This window comes from Molossus molossus, unplaced genomic scaffold (assembly GCF_014108415.1).
Source record: "Molossus molossus isolate mMolMol1 unplaced genomic scaffold, mMolMol1.p scaffold_m16_p_8, whole genome shotgun sequence".
NCBI classification, from domain to species: domain Eukaryota; kingdom Metazoa; phylum Chordata; class Mammalia; order Chiroptera; family Molossidae; genus Molossus; species Molossus molossus.
This window is the reverse complement of record NW_023425402.1, coordinates 93,714,986-93,732,178: the sequence shown is the minus strand read 5'-3', so window position 1 is coordinate 93,732,178 and position 17,193 is coordinate 93,714,986. Positions and strand designations below refer to the sequence as shown.

The 17,193-nt window shown below is 47.0% G+C and overlaps 1 protein-coding gene across 2 annotated transcripts in view; it reads right to left on the bottom strand.

Annotated features, from left to right (window-relative positions):
- AIG1 (androgen induced 1) overlaps positions 1 to 17,193 on the bottom strand; it is a 205,253-nt gene that overhangs the window by 70,514 nt on the left and 117,546 nt on the right. The window lies entirely within an intron of this gene.

The window sequence follows — 17,193 nt, the reverse complement described above, 5'->3', positions numbered from 1 at the left end:
GAGCACTTCATAAGGTCCAATTGCCTATGAGGCCAACACATAGGTCCCCATGGCCAGCCTCTTACTCACTTCATTCATTCAATCATCTGTTGTTAAACATCCATGTTTTAAACATCGACAGCGTGTTACTTCTCATGCTAGGGCACAGGAAGGTCAGCAGTAAAGGCACACACCTCGCTGTTCAGGAGGTGAAGCTTACTTGGCAAGATGAACTCATAAATATGGATATGGAAGTGGAAAGATGAGAGGAAAACAAGGGCACGTGGTAACAGGTGAGGAATTGAACACATGGTCCTTCCTACATTCAGTAAGGCTGCTTGTCCACTGTCCTACCCAAGGGCAGCCCCTCAGCTCATCAGCAAACAGCCACATATCACCTCCTCATTTTAAAGCCACAGCAACAGTCTATCCAACAAAGAAAAAAAAATGACAGGTTTTTCAATTAGCAGATACAAGTGTTGATTCTTTTGATCCTACATGTCTTCACATTAAGTATCTGCTGAAAAAGATTCAGAGGAGTTTGATTTCTGTGATAAGATTCCTTGGCTACATTGTCCTTCTCTATGTTTCAACTCTGAATACCTCTTTTCCTCCTTCAGCTCAAATGTATTCCCACCGACATCCTCCCGCATCCTCACCTGCCTCATTCTGAGCAGACTTGACCAGTCCTCCTTAGTGCTCCAACTGTACTCTGAGCATAAGCATTCACGTGTGGGAAAGAACTCACTATATTGCAATTACAGTTGGAAAGGCACAGGAACCTAAAACTTCTGCCTCGGAGTGGACTGTATTTTATTCATCGTTGTATCATGGCATTTCGTTCAATTCAGACTTTTGGATGACTGTAGTCCATTAGGCAGCTCTAGTGGGCATTACTCTTCCTTGTGAATTAGTTCCACAGTATCTGAATTTAAGATGAAAGAGAAGGTGTCACTGGTCCTTCTCCATTCCAAATACAAGCCAATCATGGGGAGTCCGTAGTGGCAATCTTATGCCCTAGCTTTCCCTTTGGTGTATAAGTTACTCTGAGCACAAAATCTTTTTGGACAATAAAGGTTTTTCTCCAGGATCTACCTGTCCCAGCATTAACCTGTTGAGCATTCCTGCTCATTACAATGTCTTCAAGCATTCTAGGCTGTTCTAGGGCTAAATGACCACTGCTAGAGTGTCTGCTTCCACTCAACTCTCCTTGACAGACACTCTTAATTGCCTACTCACTATCTTCTTTGAAAATCAAACCCAGATATTATAGCAGGTAGAGATCCCATGACTTCGGAGAACACAGAAACCCATTCTCAGATCCAAAGGATTGATTATGATTGGTTTAGGGCTTGACATGCAACTGAGTTCTTGCCAGTTAGATAAAAAGATATGTCATCAGGAGGAGGCTTCTATTCCAGAGTGAAAACAATAACAAAAAGTGCCACACTAGGGAGAAAGGCATTTTCTCCTATGGCTTCCTTTCTGCTTTGGCCACCAGTTTGAGAAAATAATTCTGGAAACAACAGAAACCATCTTGTAACCACGACATAATACGTTTGAGGATGAAAGATCAACACACCAAGGGTTGCTGACCAGAAACCCAGGAAGGAACTAGGTCCTTGGGTGGCCTTCTTGAGCAACTGAAACAACACCAGGAACAGTTCCCCTGGACTTGTTTTTACATGAAAAAATAAATTCCTATTTTTTTAAGTAACTGGTCATGTTTTCTATTACTTGAAGCCAAAAGCTTTCTGATTAATATGGTTCTTGAAATTTTTTTCCTGTTTCTCTCACAAACCTAGACTTAGCTCTTTTCTCTTTCTCCACAATTCCAAATCCCAACCTTCCTTACAGGGTCAGTTAAAGTAGAAATGAGCGTTATAGACCTGGTATCCGTTTAATATGTGAAGAAACCGAGAGAGAGGCTCAAAGATTTGTCCAGGACAAACATGATAAATACTGGTGGTGGAATCTAGCTCTTCTGATTCTCAACCCTAGAACTGCAATTCCTGAGAGTCCTGATAAACTGGAAAGCTTAATTGTGAGTGTAACACAGTTAAGGGATGGCACTGTATTTTTACTTTATAACCCCAGTCCCTAGCACAGTGACTATATTGTTGCTTATAAAGGTTTGTTAAATTAAAAAAAAAAAAGTAGCCCAAACTGTATTATAAGCTCCATGAGACAAGACTTCTTCATAACTAGCTCCTCAGGGTCCAGCATGGAGCAAGGCACACAGTAGATGCTCAATAAATATTTGTTGGGTGAATGAATAAATGGGAATTGCTAATGGATGTGTGATGCTCTATTTAAGATGTGAGGGATTTTTTTAATTGAAATTCAATGGATTAAGTAATTAATATCAAAAGAGGGGCAGTCATTGAAATTCAATGGATTAAGTAATTAATATCAAAAGAGGGGCAGTCTACAAAAAACGTTAAGCTCTCAGGACCCAGGCAGTGAGTTCATGTTTTGGTTTCATCACTTACTAGTGGTATGGTCACAGGTAAGTTAATTAACCTATCTGAGCCTCAATTTCCTTACATGCAAAAAACAGGGATAAGAACGGTATTTCATTGTTTTTGTTTTTTGTTTTTTTGTAGATAGAATGGAATCATGAGAACACAGAACATGTAGTTTAGTGCCTGGCATGAAGAAAATATATATATATATCTCCATTATCTTTACTGTCTATGTGTCTGGTCAATATGAAATTTCATAAGGAGGGATGAGCGAGACACACGGTTCAGAACAGACAGAGCGGTGTCATTTAGGTTGACTCCATGCAAGTGCGTTTTAATTGGGGGAGTGCGTTTTCGGTGTCGGTGGCTCACGCACACTGCTCGCAGTTGGAAGAGGGAATAAACTGAGCAGATGGCTTGGTGACACGTAGGACTGCAGCCTACTGTTGCTGAAGCTTGTAAAAATGGAACCCCGCGGCTGCCAGCTTGGCTGAACTTCAAACAAGTCCGAGGAGAGCGCAGCGCGCTCGGGAGGGGGCGGGAGCTTGGCGTGAGGCCCCCGAAGTGCAGGAACCGATCGTCACAGTCACGGCAGCCTGGGCCGGGCCTGGCCCGACAGCGCAGGGCACGGACAGCGCTGGTGTCAGAACGCCGAGGCAGACGGTGCACCTCGTGGAGGGACTCCAGAAACCGACGCCTTCGAAAACCCCCAACTCCAGAGTAACGACAAATTACCCACAGATGGCGTGAGTCACGGAGCCGAGTCCGGGTGAAGCATCTGCAGGCTCAGAGCTGAGACCCTGCCCCGCTGGGCTGAGCAGGCAGACTCAGGTCCCGGCCCAGATGGCCGTGAAGGTCACCAGGAGAGACACCAGCCACACGCGCTACTCCTGAGCCCTGGCACAGCCCAAAGCCCACAGCGGCTCCCCGCGGTGACACACCGAGAAATCCTGGCCAGGTGAAACCGCACGCGTTCTTTTGGGCTTACTGGCTATAAGAAAATAACATGTATCAGGAGGGAAGGGAGTAAGCTGGGGAGCCTAGGGGAAGCATTTAGCAGGAAAAGGCCACTGTTTTCCATTGCAGGGCCTTAATCTGATATAATTCCTTTCTGCCACACAGGTTCAGCGTCAAATCACTGAAATCCTTAGATCTGAACATTTCCCACATATTTCTCCTGCCATCGTGTTACAAAATGCAGCCACACGAGCAACCAAGTGCAAAAGTATCCAAAGTGCAGGCTTTTTTTCCTCCTTCCAACAACATAGAACCATGTAATATGTGTCCTGAGGGAAACCTTCAATGATGAGAGAAAATACCAATTTCTAGTTTTTAAAAAAGTCTTGCATGGAATAAGCTCCTCGCAGCATTCTGTTTGAAAAACAGGAAAGGCCCATCTTCCGGGGCCCGGGGCGCCACACAGGCCCTACCCCTCGCCTTGCAGATGACCGTCCCCTCACTTATCCTGTTGCTCCAACCGCAGCTGTTCTGAAGTCAGCACGATACATCGTTCATTTCTAAACCCTTGGCACCACCTACTTAACATTTAGTAGGCTCTTAATTAATGGCTGAAGAATGAATGAATAAATGCCTGTGTGCAGGCCTGTGAGTTGATAATTAGTTTAGTTTTTGTTTTCCCTTGAAGGGGAGGGTGTTTGAGTTTGGTGTGGAATGCCCCCTTTGTTCTCAGCCAGTGTGACGGGAGGTCATTTCGTCCTCATGTCCCAGTTGCTTTTCACTCCTGTTATGTATCCTGGAATGGTCACCACCAGTTGTGGAAGGAAACTTTCTAAATGACAGGGTCACATATTTCTACTTCGTTATCAATGGTATTGAATTGGGTTCTGGAGTCCAATTTGGATCCTTTCCTCCCGATGAAGAGATCCTAATCAGGATCTGCGTGAGGAGTCCTCACTGCCCCCACCCAAATAGGACACCTGAGAAACTAGGGTCTGAGGAAGGAGGACCCAGCGAGGAGGCACTGGCTGGCTGGATTAGTTTTTCCCGTCTTGCTTTTTCTCCAGCAATAATTGTTTTCCATATAAAGAAAAAACCTCCTAGTCTGTGCTCAATCAATATTTTCTTCTCTTTTGAGACAAGCTCCTCAAAGGCAACCAGGTGGGGGAAGTCTCAAGATTTTCTCTTTTGTTTGGGAAACCCCCAGAGGGTACTCAGTCACTTACTCACTCAAATCTACCTTTGAAAGAGGACAGTTGACAAAAGCAACAGAAATCGACCTCATGCAGTTTCTAGCTCGTAATTACTTATTCTTCTTTATGACTAAGCATGTGTGAAGAGCTCATAAAAAGAAATCTTTTACCTTTGAAAAGGCTAATTAGCTAGTATTTTAGTTCAATGGTGGGAAAAAGTGTCCATGTCCAGGTCTTCCTCTCGTCCCAGTGACACTGTCCACACCCACCACCCTCTGGCCGCCTGCTCCCTGCAAGGCAGTGTTCTGGGGGCTTCGGAGTTTTCAGAACGTCTTCTCTGCAGCTCAAGTACCATGGACAGACGCCAGACAGGCACTGGAGCTGGCTTCCCAGATGCATTGAACTAAAAATGCAGATACTTTTTTTGAAAGCAGTTTTTTTAAAAAGCCTTTTCTAATAATCTACTAACTCAATAAACTATGGACACAATGAAGAGAGAACAGCAGTTATTGCCACCTGGCCCTGCAAAGCTGAGGTGGTTCCCCAACAATGTAAACGGTGCGTTTCTCCCTTATTCTTTATTATCTCATCAAACCACCAATCATTCCCAAATTTCCCGGGCTCTAATTTGAGCAAAACCAACTAATCCATGAATGTTATGGAATCTGAGGACTTGGTTTAGAAATTCGAGAAATTGTAGATTTTGATATATAAGACATGCCAGGCACAGCCTCCCCTGTGGTCCATGCCCTGAGGTGATTGACAGTGATGCTTTAGCCACTTCTGGGTTTGGGGACACGAGGGCTGCATGGTGCCTGGAGCAGAGGCAGAGGTGAGATGCACAGACACTCCTCCCTCAGTGAGAGCACCGCCCCCTTTGCTGGTGGCCTCTGACAGCTGCTCCGTGCATGTTTTCGTTGTTATTTGGCTCAAGAGTGCTAGACTAGTTCAGGGAGCTCCGAGCTCAAAAAAAGAGGGGCATGGCTAACGTATTACGTTGAACAAGTTCCACTTGCTATACTTGCACATCTGAAATGGACCGATGTGCTATCTTTTAGATTAGACACCAATGGAGCTGGAATGGAGCCACGGCAGGAGGCAGGTGGGAAGAAAGGATCCCATAAAACAGGCAACCCCGAGGCAAAAATGAAGCCAGGAAGCGTGCCTTCTGCCACGCACACACGCAGTCAGTAGCAGCGTAACGCCTGTGCAGAGTGGTCTCGGGTGCCAGGCTCTCTCTAGACCGCACAACAGGAGTGGCTCGGGCCAAGCCTAAGGGTGCCCACCCCCAGCGTCTTCGCTTTTACAACCTGACATTCTTAATTCCTCTTCCACCTGACCCTTCAAGTTCTCATACAGGCCCGTGAAATGATTAAAAACCCACGAAACACCGCAAATCGAGAACAGCTGTTTACTGATTGCCAGAGTTCATATGCACGTTTCGTTAAAGCAGAGAGCAGGACGGCGGGGAAGGGACCGCCACCGCTCTTCCCCGGTGCCTGCCCAGGCGACCCTTCCGCACGCGCCAGCGTACTCTTCCCAAACCTCAAGTCTGATCGACATAAACCTCTCCAAGGCATCAGAGGCTCCTGAGTGCCTTCCTGATGAAACAGACTCCCCCAGCTTGGCATGTAGGGCCTTCGTGGTCTGGTGTCTGCCTACATCTCCCTTTCATCCCCCGCCCGCTGTCCACATCCAGCCTGTGCACAGGCCCCTCGAAGAGCTCCGTGGGTTCAATATTCCAAGTGTTTCTTCCGCCATCCAAACCCGCGCTGTCGAATACAGTAGCCACCAGACACATGTGCTCCTGAACACGTGGTGTATGGTTAATTCAAAGTGATCTGCCCTGTGACGGTGCACCAGGCACACCCGATTGTTAGAATTTAGCGTGAAACAGAGAGTAACAAGTGTTTCGTTAATAATTTTTAAATATTGGTAACTTGTTAAATGACACTATTCGGGATTTTTTTTTGAATTAAATAAAATATACTGTTCAACTGATTTCATTTGCGTCTGTGCTTTTCTTCAGTCCGGTCACATCTGTGGTGCATTGTTCCCGCAGCAGCGCTGGTCTGCGGGGAGCGCGTGCCCCCAGAGGGCCCTGGGTCACTGTCACGGGGACAGCGCTTCCTCATCAGGCAAGACGCAGTTTCACCGCCACCTCTTCCGGAGAGCAAATGTGCACATGCACAGTCCCTAACAGAATACATTTCCCCCCGATTCCCAACAATTATAACACCCGTTCGTGACAGAAGCCCGGAGGAGGTGGAAGAGAGCTGTTACAATAGGAGTCTCTTCAGACGAATTCCTGTTTGGAGGAAAAGCCTTCAGATGTGACAAGTAGTACAAACCCTTTGTTCAGACGGCAGGAAACACAGCTGCCTTCCTCACAGGACTGACTGCCAAGTCCAAGGGCGCTGCTGGAGGCACAGGCCCCCTAGGGCCACACTCGGCCCTCTGGCTGGGAGAAGCGCAGTTCCTCCTTCTGGCCCCACCTGGGTTCCACCAAGATGCTGTGCAGCCCACCTGCCAACAAGGTCTCAGCCAGGCAGCCTGCAACGCAATGCCCCATGTGGCTACTTTGGCCTTTTCCCGGCAATAAGAATTAAACTCTTACACTGAGAATAAGTTGGCGTTTTACACTTGACATCTTTGAACATGGAAAGAACACTTCTTTAAAAAGCTAGCTCCACACCTACACAAAGAGCCAAATGAAGGTTCCCTTTGTTTTTCCTGTTCCTCAGACCACACCCATCACTTTGGTGACAATCATTTCTTTATTGGTTTTGAGCTTCCTACAGTTCCCTGAGTCCAAAGCCCCCAAGTCTGTCATTCATGCAAGTGAGGGATGTTGAGATCCCCATATGACTGCCCAGATTCTCCTTCCTGCTCCTCAGCTCTTCTCCTGTGTGTTGGCCCAAGGATGTCTGATGCTTCTGCTCTACCCTCCTGGTTTGGGTGCCTGAGCACTTGCTCCAAACCCACCAGACAGCAGACAGGACAGTCATGGTACCCGCCACACACAGTGCCTGCCAGGCCACCACCTTCCCCAGCCCCCGCTGAAGGGACAGCAGTAGCCACATTTTACATGAGTTAACTCCACCGCCACCTTGGCCACAACTGAACTCATCAAGGGTAGACACTTCATTCAAGAACAGTCCGATCTGGTGCAAAAAGACAAAATGGGCCCATTGGAGTCTCCCCTCGGAGTGTAAAGTGATTATGGAAAAAGTAATCTGAGAACCCTAAAGCTAAGGGCACAGCAGAGGTTTTCCAAGCACCTCCCAAGGAATTATTGGGGTTCCGCGGAGGTAACACAGGGCCTGAGGTCAGGACGAGGAGCAGCCTGGGTGGGAGGAGCCAAGCCCCACCTACTTCACCCAGAGGGGTTCCACTTTCCTCAGCTTTACATGTAAGATGTTGCTTGAAGAATGGTTTTCACTGCCCAATGTGTTTGCAAATCATAGGAAAGAGAACAGACATCGACTCAGAGAAGGTCAGAGAAGCCAGATGATAGATTTCCAACAGACAGAGAGAATGTCGAGGGCCCTGGGAGAACACCCGAGTCACAGTAGTGCAGACCCCAACTGAAGACCCCTCACTCCTGTTCTTCTGTCGCCCCAGCTTTGCCTGGCTTGTCCTGGGGCCCAGACGTGTGTACCTTATGGTGAAATACCACACCCCAACCCCAGTTCTTCCCTGGCCCAACCACTGAAGCTGCTGAGTGAAAGAACCCTAAATATCTACAAGGATATTTCTCTGTGCTAAAAAGATGTTACTTCAAAGAAATCACACCTCTTTTGGCCTAAAATGGGAAGACTAGATGGACCTCTGCATTGTTAGAGAGATATTTTAGGCCTTAAGAGTTAGGTTGGCCCTGGCCGGTTTGGCTCAACGGTTAGAGCATCAGCCTGCGGTCCCGAGAGACCCGGGTTCGGTTCCCGCTAAGGGCGCGTACCTCGGTTGCAGTTTGTCCCCGGCCCTGGTTGGTCGTGCGGGTGGCAGCCACTCGGTGTGTCCCTTTCACGTCGATGTTTCTCTCTCTCTCTCTCTTCCTCTCTCTCCTTCCCACTCTACCTGAACAAAAGTTAGGGTGGTTTCTTGTTTTTCTCTTGTTTTTATTTCAATTTTACAATCTTTTAAATCAAAGAGCTTAGAATCTTCCAGGTACCAGACTGGAGGACACTTAACGGATGAATACCTCCCCCTGTTGCTCTCTAAAGCCTTCCTCCTGGTGACAATCGGGTCAGAGGGGGTGGGGGAAGGGCGTGGGGCAGAGGCACTGCACCTCTGGAGTGGCTTTCCACTAGACAGCATGCTCCGCGTGGCAGGGCCACGCCCAGTTGCTTCGCTACGTACCCCAGGACTAGTCGGTGCCGAGCGTACAGTAGTCACTGAGTAAGCATTTATGACAGGCTCAGGAACTGACCACTATAGGTAAGAGTCTTGCTCTCTGGGTCAACCCTCCTACCTCTGAGAAGTCTATTATTTGTGTTCAAGAGTCTTAAGTCAATGACAGAAGTTCAGACAGACAGGTAATTACCTTTCTTAGGACATGAGGTTGTCTATAGAAAGAGCATGATTGGTGGCTTGCCCTGATACCCCAGTTTCCTGAAAGGCAATGTAAATTAGCTGCCTTGCTGCAACTCCATTAATTTTTAATAGCCACCTAAGTTGAGTAGTCCCTACATAATTTTCATAAAATTATGCATATACGAAGGCATAAGCATTTCAAATTCAATGAAGGTTAACTGCTGCATTTTCATTTCTGAAAACTCATACTGAGATAAAGTCTTGGGTAAAAATATTCACAGCAGTTGACAAAATTGTTTGAGCAATTATTGAATGCAAAGAACATGACCCCTTAACTTAAAAAGTTAGGGAGAATGGGATCGAGAGAGATCATTTAAGGCTCGATTGCACAGCGTAACTTTTTCATTACACTGGGCGCTTTTGGAGGTCAAACCAGTAGTAATAGCAAAACAGGAAAATTCATAAAATTAAAACTGAGTTATTTTGTTACCTTTCCAAAAGATCTCTTAGCAAATAAGGAACATCCTCTTAATGATATTTTGAGCAAGAATTAATTTTTTGTAAGACCTATTTGTTTAATCATATTTAAAAAAAAAATCTATATCTCATAAAGACTACAAAACAGTTTCACAAACAAATGTCCAAAGAGATAGTAGAACCACATTACCTTAGTGTGTGTGCGCGCACACACACGCGCACAGACGCACAGACACACACAGACACACTTGCTTCTCAAATTGAGACAGAAGCAAGAAAAAAAAAAAGATAAAATTGTCCCACACATTTTGGATTTTGCAGAGAGGCATTCCAGAAAACTTATTTTTAAGTATTTTCCAATGCCCGAGTTATAAACAGATGCCTGGCTTTCACCATATGCATGTATAAAATTTGTTTGTTTGACCAACAATTTTCTTAAAAATTGGCCAAACTGGGTCAATAGCATCAAAGTGAAGATTTGGAGGGAAGCTATGTGTACTTTTAGAATCTTTACTGTCACTGATTTGATGATTTTACTCACCTAATTCTTAAAAGGAGCAAAGTAAATGAGACTCTTTGCCAAAATTTTTAGAAAATTTTGTCTAATTGAGGAGGCAATGGCAATATTTAATTATTAGCAGGGCAAAACTGACTTTCATTCAGTCACTTATTCATTCAACAAGCACATACTGAGTTCCTCCTAAGTGTGAATTATCTAAGGCAAGCGGCACGGGCCAGGTGTATTCCCGGCCTCCTCTCACCACCCTTTATGTGTAGGGTGTCTAAGACCTGGAGCCGGTTAACTGCGAGATGAAACAGGGCTCCAGTGCCTAGATTAGGAATGTGACATCTTCAGGAGAATTCAGGGGGTAGAGGAAGAGTTCTCACTGGGAAGACCGGGGAAGGCTATTCGGAAGAGGTCACACTCCAGCATGAAGGACAAAGTGGATTCTAACAGTGGAGACAGGACGAGGAATGTGACAGCCAGGGAAGGAAGTGTCAACAAGGGTGTACCCGAGGGGGAGACAGTTGGGGAAATGGTTGCGTGTGCCAAGAACTTGGTGTAAGAAAAGGGCAGTGCTTGGAATTAAGTCTAAAAAAACACACTGGACCCCAAACAGGAAGACTTTTAAATGCTTGCTGGAGAGCTTTGACTTTAGAAAGTGGGCAATGGGCAGTCATTACAAGTCTTGAGGCAGAAAACGGTTTAAGGGATGTGATTTCAGAAGATTAATTTGGCAACAGCACATAGCATGTAGCAGACGGGAGACATGGAAGGCAAGGAGCTCATCAAGAGGACAGTACTGTCCTTCAAGTGACGGACTGAGGGCAGCTCTGGGCAGGCAGAACCAAGGTGAAGGGCAGCTTCGGGAAACTGTCAGCAGCCTGGAAAGGCAGGAAGGGAGGGAAAGGCGACTGACAGTTATTGAGGGCACCACTAGGTTCTACCCATAACACTGAGCATGTAGGATGAACACATGTCCTGCTTTTCTTGGCACAGTGTGAGTTTATGCCCTTTTTTCTTTTGCTTGATTGTGGGATAATTATTAACAATGGCCTCTCTCATTCTCAGTGTTTCTTGTTTGGACAACACATTTCACAGTCATTATGTACCTTTCCTCTTGGGTTCCTCCAAACTACCTCCGGTTTCCTCGTGAAGAAGCTGAAGATCCCAGGAGGCATCTCATAGCCCGTGGAGCCAGAAGGTGGCAGAGCCTGGGTTTGAATCCAGATCCACACAGTTCCAAAGCCCACGGATGTTCTCTGATACCTGGTTTTCTGCCTCCGGTGGGGTGGGGTAGGGGGAGTTCTTTAAAAGAAACAGGGACCTCAGAAAGAGTCGGGTTAGGGTCTGGTTTGAATGTGTGGTCTGTAAGGTCTTGAAGGGGCTGGAAAGGTACTGAAACAGTTGGAGATACTGGCCGGAACCCGGGAGCAAAATCACACTCTAGTTACAGATCTGTGAGCCTTCCAAATCAACAGATGCAGGACCCTGGGACCAAATGACATTGCCAAGCATGAGACTGCAGGACAAAGGTCACAGCTCAGATGCCTGCAGTGGCGGGCAGGTAACCGCAGGAGTGAGAGGGCAGGAAGGAGACATTGGGGAGTGGCAGGAGGAGGTGTTGGTGCAGATTATCTTAATTTCTCCCCGAAATTATTCACAATTTTAGATAGAAACAGTATAGCCATAAAAATGTTAGTCTATTTCTTTTTTTTTGTAATCCTCACCTGAGGATTATTTTTCTATTTTAACTTCACATAGAGCGGGAGGGAAGGAGAGAAATACTGATGTAAGAGGAACACATCGACTAGTTGCCTCCCGTACAACCCCGCCCAGGGCTGGGGTCAAACTGGAACCAAGGGACGTGCCCTTGGCTGGACTCGAACCCGTGACTCTTTGATCCGTGGGCCGATGCTCTAACTGCTGAGCCAAACCGGCCAGGGTGCTAGTCTATTTCTTAATGAAAGCTGGCAACTGGAGTAATTTCCAGTAGTTTAATTGGAAATAAATCATGTGGTTGATTTATAAAAATAGTTTTGTTAACAATACAATTAATAGAACAGAAAATTATAAATAGCAGTGATACAATTTGGGTCCCTTCTTTTTTTAATCCTAAGAGAAACCTCAAATGAGTTTTTAAAGAGTGTAATTCATTCTTATCAAAACCACTAGCTACATACAAGTACATTAAAACAAATTGCAGTGTGTTTTCCAGTCCTAAGAAGAGCCAAATATAACCCAGACACTCTTGCCAAGAACAAGGAGGTGGAGGGAGAGGGCAGAGGAAGGTGGGGACAGAGGAGGGCACGGTGGGGGAAAGCATTTCCAAGAGCCTTATGCCCATGGTTCAAATTTATATACCAGTTCATTTATGAAAAAAATTAATTTATTAATGAGAACTGAAGTTACTAGTGTTGTCTCTGTTAACTTTCGATTCAAAGGTAATAAGCACCGGTCACCTTCCTGGGCTTACACCAGTGGTTTCAAACTTTCACCAGCTGCCATGGCCGGTTTGGCTCATCGGTAGAGCGTCGGCCCTCAGACCAATGAGTCTCAGGTTTGATTCCGGTCAAGGGCATGTACCTCAGTTGTGATTCACCCCCGGCCCTGGTCGGGGTTGTGCTGGAGGCATCCAGTCAATGTGTCCTTCTCATGTCGATGTTTCCCTCTCTCTCCCTTTCTCTCCCTCCCACTCTGTTTGAAGATCAATAGAAAAATAACCTCAGATGAGGATTAAAAAACAACAACTTTCAGCAGCACTTTTCCTTGAACCTGTTTACCTGGCGGACTCTTCACAACATAGATTGCTGGGCCTTGCTGGTTCAGAGGGTCTAGGAAGGGTTGGGGAGAATTTGCACCTCTAACCAGTGCCCAAGTCGTGCCAATGTTGCTGGTCCAGGGACCACACTTTGAGAACCTCTGGCCCCCGTGCCAGTGAGCATGCTAGACAGGGGCTGGCTGGCTTTGCCCCTTTCCGAATTACCGCCGTGCAAAAACATCCACCACGGCTGTTTCTCATGGCACTCTGGAAAATGATTCAGCAACATGGCTTCAGAGGTCCAGCTTTTTGCCTCATTGTCTGTGTTCTGAATCCAACCTAGTTTCATATTTTGGAAAATGTTACCCTTTTCTGTACCGAGCAAAGTAAATATTTTGTCAGTTGTTAAGGATGAGCTGCAGTGTGGGACCGAGAGACGGGCCCCGTGCAGCAGGACGGCTCGGAGCTGCTCTGGGACTCCTCCAGGTGCCGGGCTGCCATGTGCTTCGGAGCCCAGCAGAAATGCCCGCTGCTGATCTGCTGGGAAAGGCTCCACGAACCTTTCCACGGAAGGTTTCATTTCTTTTATTTCTATACCCTCTCATTACACTTGGCCAAGAAGAAAGAGAAGACGAGATGCTTTCTGTCCATAGGACTTCATCTGGGTATTGTTCTCATAGAAAGAATTGAGTAGCACAGAGTTTTTAGAATTGGAAAGTAACCTCACCCGAGGACATTTATCTTCAGATAGAGTGGGAGGGAGAGAGGGGGGCAGAGAGACAGAGAGAAACATCGATGTGAGAGACACACATTGACTGGCTGCCACCCGCACGACCCAACTGGGGCCCGGGACAAACTGCAATCCAGGTCCGTGCCCTTAGCGGGAACCGAACCCGGGTCTCTCTAGTCCACGGGCTGATGCTCTAACCTCTGAGCCAAACCGGACAGGGCGGAAAGTAAGCTTTTTTTTTTTTTTTATTAATTAATTTTTGTTACAGATGTTTCTCCTTTTTCCGAAAGTAAGCTTTTTTTTAAATGTATTTTTCATTGACTCTATTGGGGTGACATTGGTTAGATATTTTTGACAATCCCTTTGACAACTGAAAAAACCAAGGCCCAGGAAGCAAACGTCACTTGCGTGAGGACCAGGTAGCGGCAGGGCTGCAGCTGGAATGAAGCTCAAAGGCTGCTGGGCCAGAGCTTCCCTTCCACAGACCCCCTCCTCCCAGGCGGTAGAGTCATAACAATCAATCAATCAATCAATCAATCAATCAATCAATAAAACACAGGCAGAGAGCAACTACCACCGAAGGGCATTTTATGCTGTGTTTTCCCTGAAAATGCCTCAATCCGATGATTACTGATGGTGTGGCCCTACTGCTGAGCGCGCTGGGGAGCAGAGAGCAGGGGTCCTAGGGGTGCGTTCCTGCCTTCCTGCCCAAGCGCTTCCTGAAGCACCTTCCATCACGGTGCTCTGGGTCTCTTCAGCGTGATGTGTGGGCTGAGATGGTAGAAATAGAAGCCTCATGGTAATTTCACATGTTGACAAAGAAACGTGTGAGGGAAGACGTACAGGGGACACAGGGTCTTGGGGATCATCGGGTCCACGCATCTCACGTGCACACGAGGAAATGAAAGCTCTCAGGGGTCCAGGAACTCGGCGGGGCCGTTCAAGCTGTTAGGTGGCAGCGCACACATCCGACCGCAGAGTTCTTGCCCTGCAGATCGTGCTACCTGATTATCCCGTCTACTGTAGTACAGTGTGTCCACTGAAGCCAGGAAAATGCATGCTGCGTGGTGAGTCTAGACCCCCAAACCCTAATCTCTTCCATATTAAATAAGAAGTCTGGTGATAATGACAGCTAACATTCCTTGAGTGCCAACTCTATGCCAGGCACTATCCTGAGCACTTTACATGGCTGATTGCATCTAATAAGTCATATCAGCGACGACGCTAGAATACCATCAGGTAGGAACTGGAAATTAAGGATGAAATGAAAGAGTCCACATGAAGCACTCAGCACAGGGCCTATCCTGTTTTCCCAGGATAAATTATTGTCTAGTAAATGGGATAATCCAAGCAAGGGATTTAGAACAGTTCTTGGCTCCCAGAGCCTACTAAATACTAGCTGTTATTATCACATTTTTCTCTATTTTTTCATGTGGAACCACCCAAAGAAATTGGATCTAGATAAAAGTTAATAGCCATATAAGATTCAAATGTAGGGAATATCCTTGGGAGCCAGTTGCCACCAGTGGAAACCACAGCGACCACAGTGTAGCTTGGACTAAAACACTCGCAAAGGCCAGAAGTTGAAGCCAGATACCACAGAAGAACAGACTTAAACAGGTTTGTATTGGGCCTTGGTTTCAAGGAGCTCAGAGGGTTTACTAGACATCTCCTCGTCAATCTCGACCACATTCAAGTTGGAGGGGGAAGGTGAACCCAGTGTGAAGACCTCGTTCACACGAGAGCAGTGTGCGAAGACAGCACGGATCACTCAAAGTCTGTGGTGGGAACCTGATTTCTTGAATAAGAATGCGCTGGACTCCTGGTGAAGGAAAAGAATATCATCACTAATTAAGATGAAACCACAACGCAACTGCTCATTAAAGCACCCAGGGCAGGTACACCACCTTGTCAAGTGCCCACATGGGAATGTGCGATGTACCAGGTACATGCACACAGGAAGAGCCAGGGAAATCCACACAGTCCATCCCAATGCTACCGACTTCCTCTCCAACTTGGCAGCTAGAAAAGATTCATTGTTTGGCTGCAGAGGGATAAACTGGAATCAATGAGTGGGAGATTCATCAAGGCAGATTGGGGCTCAAGATAAGAGAACACATTTTAAAAATGACAGGGATCCGACGATAAACATGCTGATGGCTGAGGGGTGTATGCTCCGCAGGTGATCAAGGAAGGGGCCCAGGAAACACTCACAGGGTACACAATTGTTGCTATCATAATGTTCGTTGTCACCGGAATCATTATGTTGTTAGCATTCCACCAAGTAGAAATGGCATTGATTAGAGTCGAAAATGCTTCAACCAAGAGACCAAGAGAGGCCAGATAACTGTAAAAAGTTGCTCTTAGGTCAAACATGAGTTTGAAGTCAGGTTCTAACATGTACTAGTTAAGTGCCTTAGAGTTGGTAATTAAATCTCTCTAAGCCTCACTTTACTCATCTGCACAATAGACATTATAATCCTACCTCTCCTGTTCATTTATTGATTCACCAGATACTTATAAAGCATCTACTGTGGGCTAGGCACTTGTCTAGGTGTTGGGATTTGGTGGTAAGACAGACAATATCGTTATTCTCTAGGGGTTCACAGTTGAGTACATATGGGGAGAGCCAAAAAATACACAAGTAAACATACATATAATGAACTAGCAATTAGTAATTATAAATAGTAATAAATGCTGCCAATTAAATAAGACAGCGTGCCCAGGATATCTTCAGTTAGGACAGTCAAAAAAGACTTCTCTAGCAGGTGACACACACATAGGAAACTAAAATAAGAGAAAGGGCCAACTTTGAGAAGCTCTAGCAGAGGAAGCAGCAAAGGCCCTGTGTCCTCACCAAGCTGGACTAGTGCGAGTGGAGCAGGTCAGGTGAGTGTGCAGTGGGTCAGGTGGGCGTGGAGCAGGTCAGGTGAGTGTGCAGTGGGTCAGGTGAGTGTGCAGTGGGCCAGGTGAGTGTGCAGTGGGTCAGGTGAGTGTGGAGCGGGTCAGGTGAGTGTGCAGTGGGTCAGGTGAGTGTGCAGTGGGTCAGGTGAGTGTGGAGCAGGTCAGGTGAGTGTGGAGTGGGCCAGGTGAGTGTGCAGTGGGTCAGGTGGGCGTGGAGCAGGTCAGGTGGGTGTGGAGTGGGTCAGGTGAGTGTGCAGTGGGTCAGGTGGGCGTGGAGCAGGTCAGGTGAGTGTGCAGTGGGTCAGGAGAGTGTGGAGCGGGTCAGGTGAGTGTGCAGTGGGTCAGGTGAGTGTGCAGTGGGTCAGGTGGGTGTGGAGTGGGCCAGGTGAGTGTGCAGTGGGTCAGGTGGGTGTGGAGTGGGTCAGGTGGGTGTGGAGTGGGTCAGGTGAGTGTGCAGTGGGTCAGGTGGGCGTGGAGCAGGTCAGGTGAGTGTGCAGTGGGTCAGGAGAGTGTGCAGTGGGTCAGGTGAGTGTGCAGTGGGTCAGGTGAGTGTGCAGTGGGTCAGGTGGGTGTGGAGTGGGCCAGGTGAGTGTGCAGTGGGCCAGGTGGGTGTGGAGTGGGCCAGGTGAGTGTGCAGTGGGCCAGGTGAGTGTGCAGTGGGTCAGGTGGGTGTGCAGTGGGTCAGGAGAGTG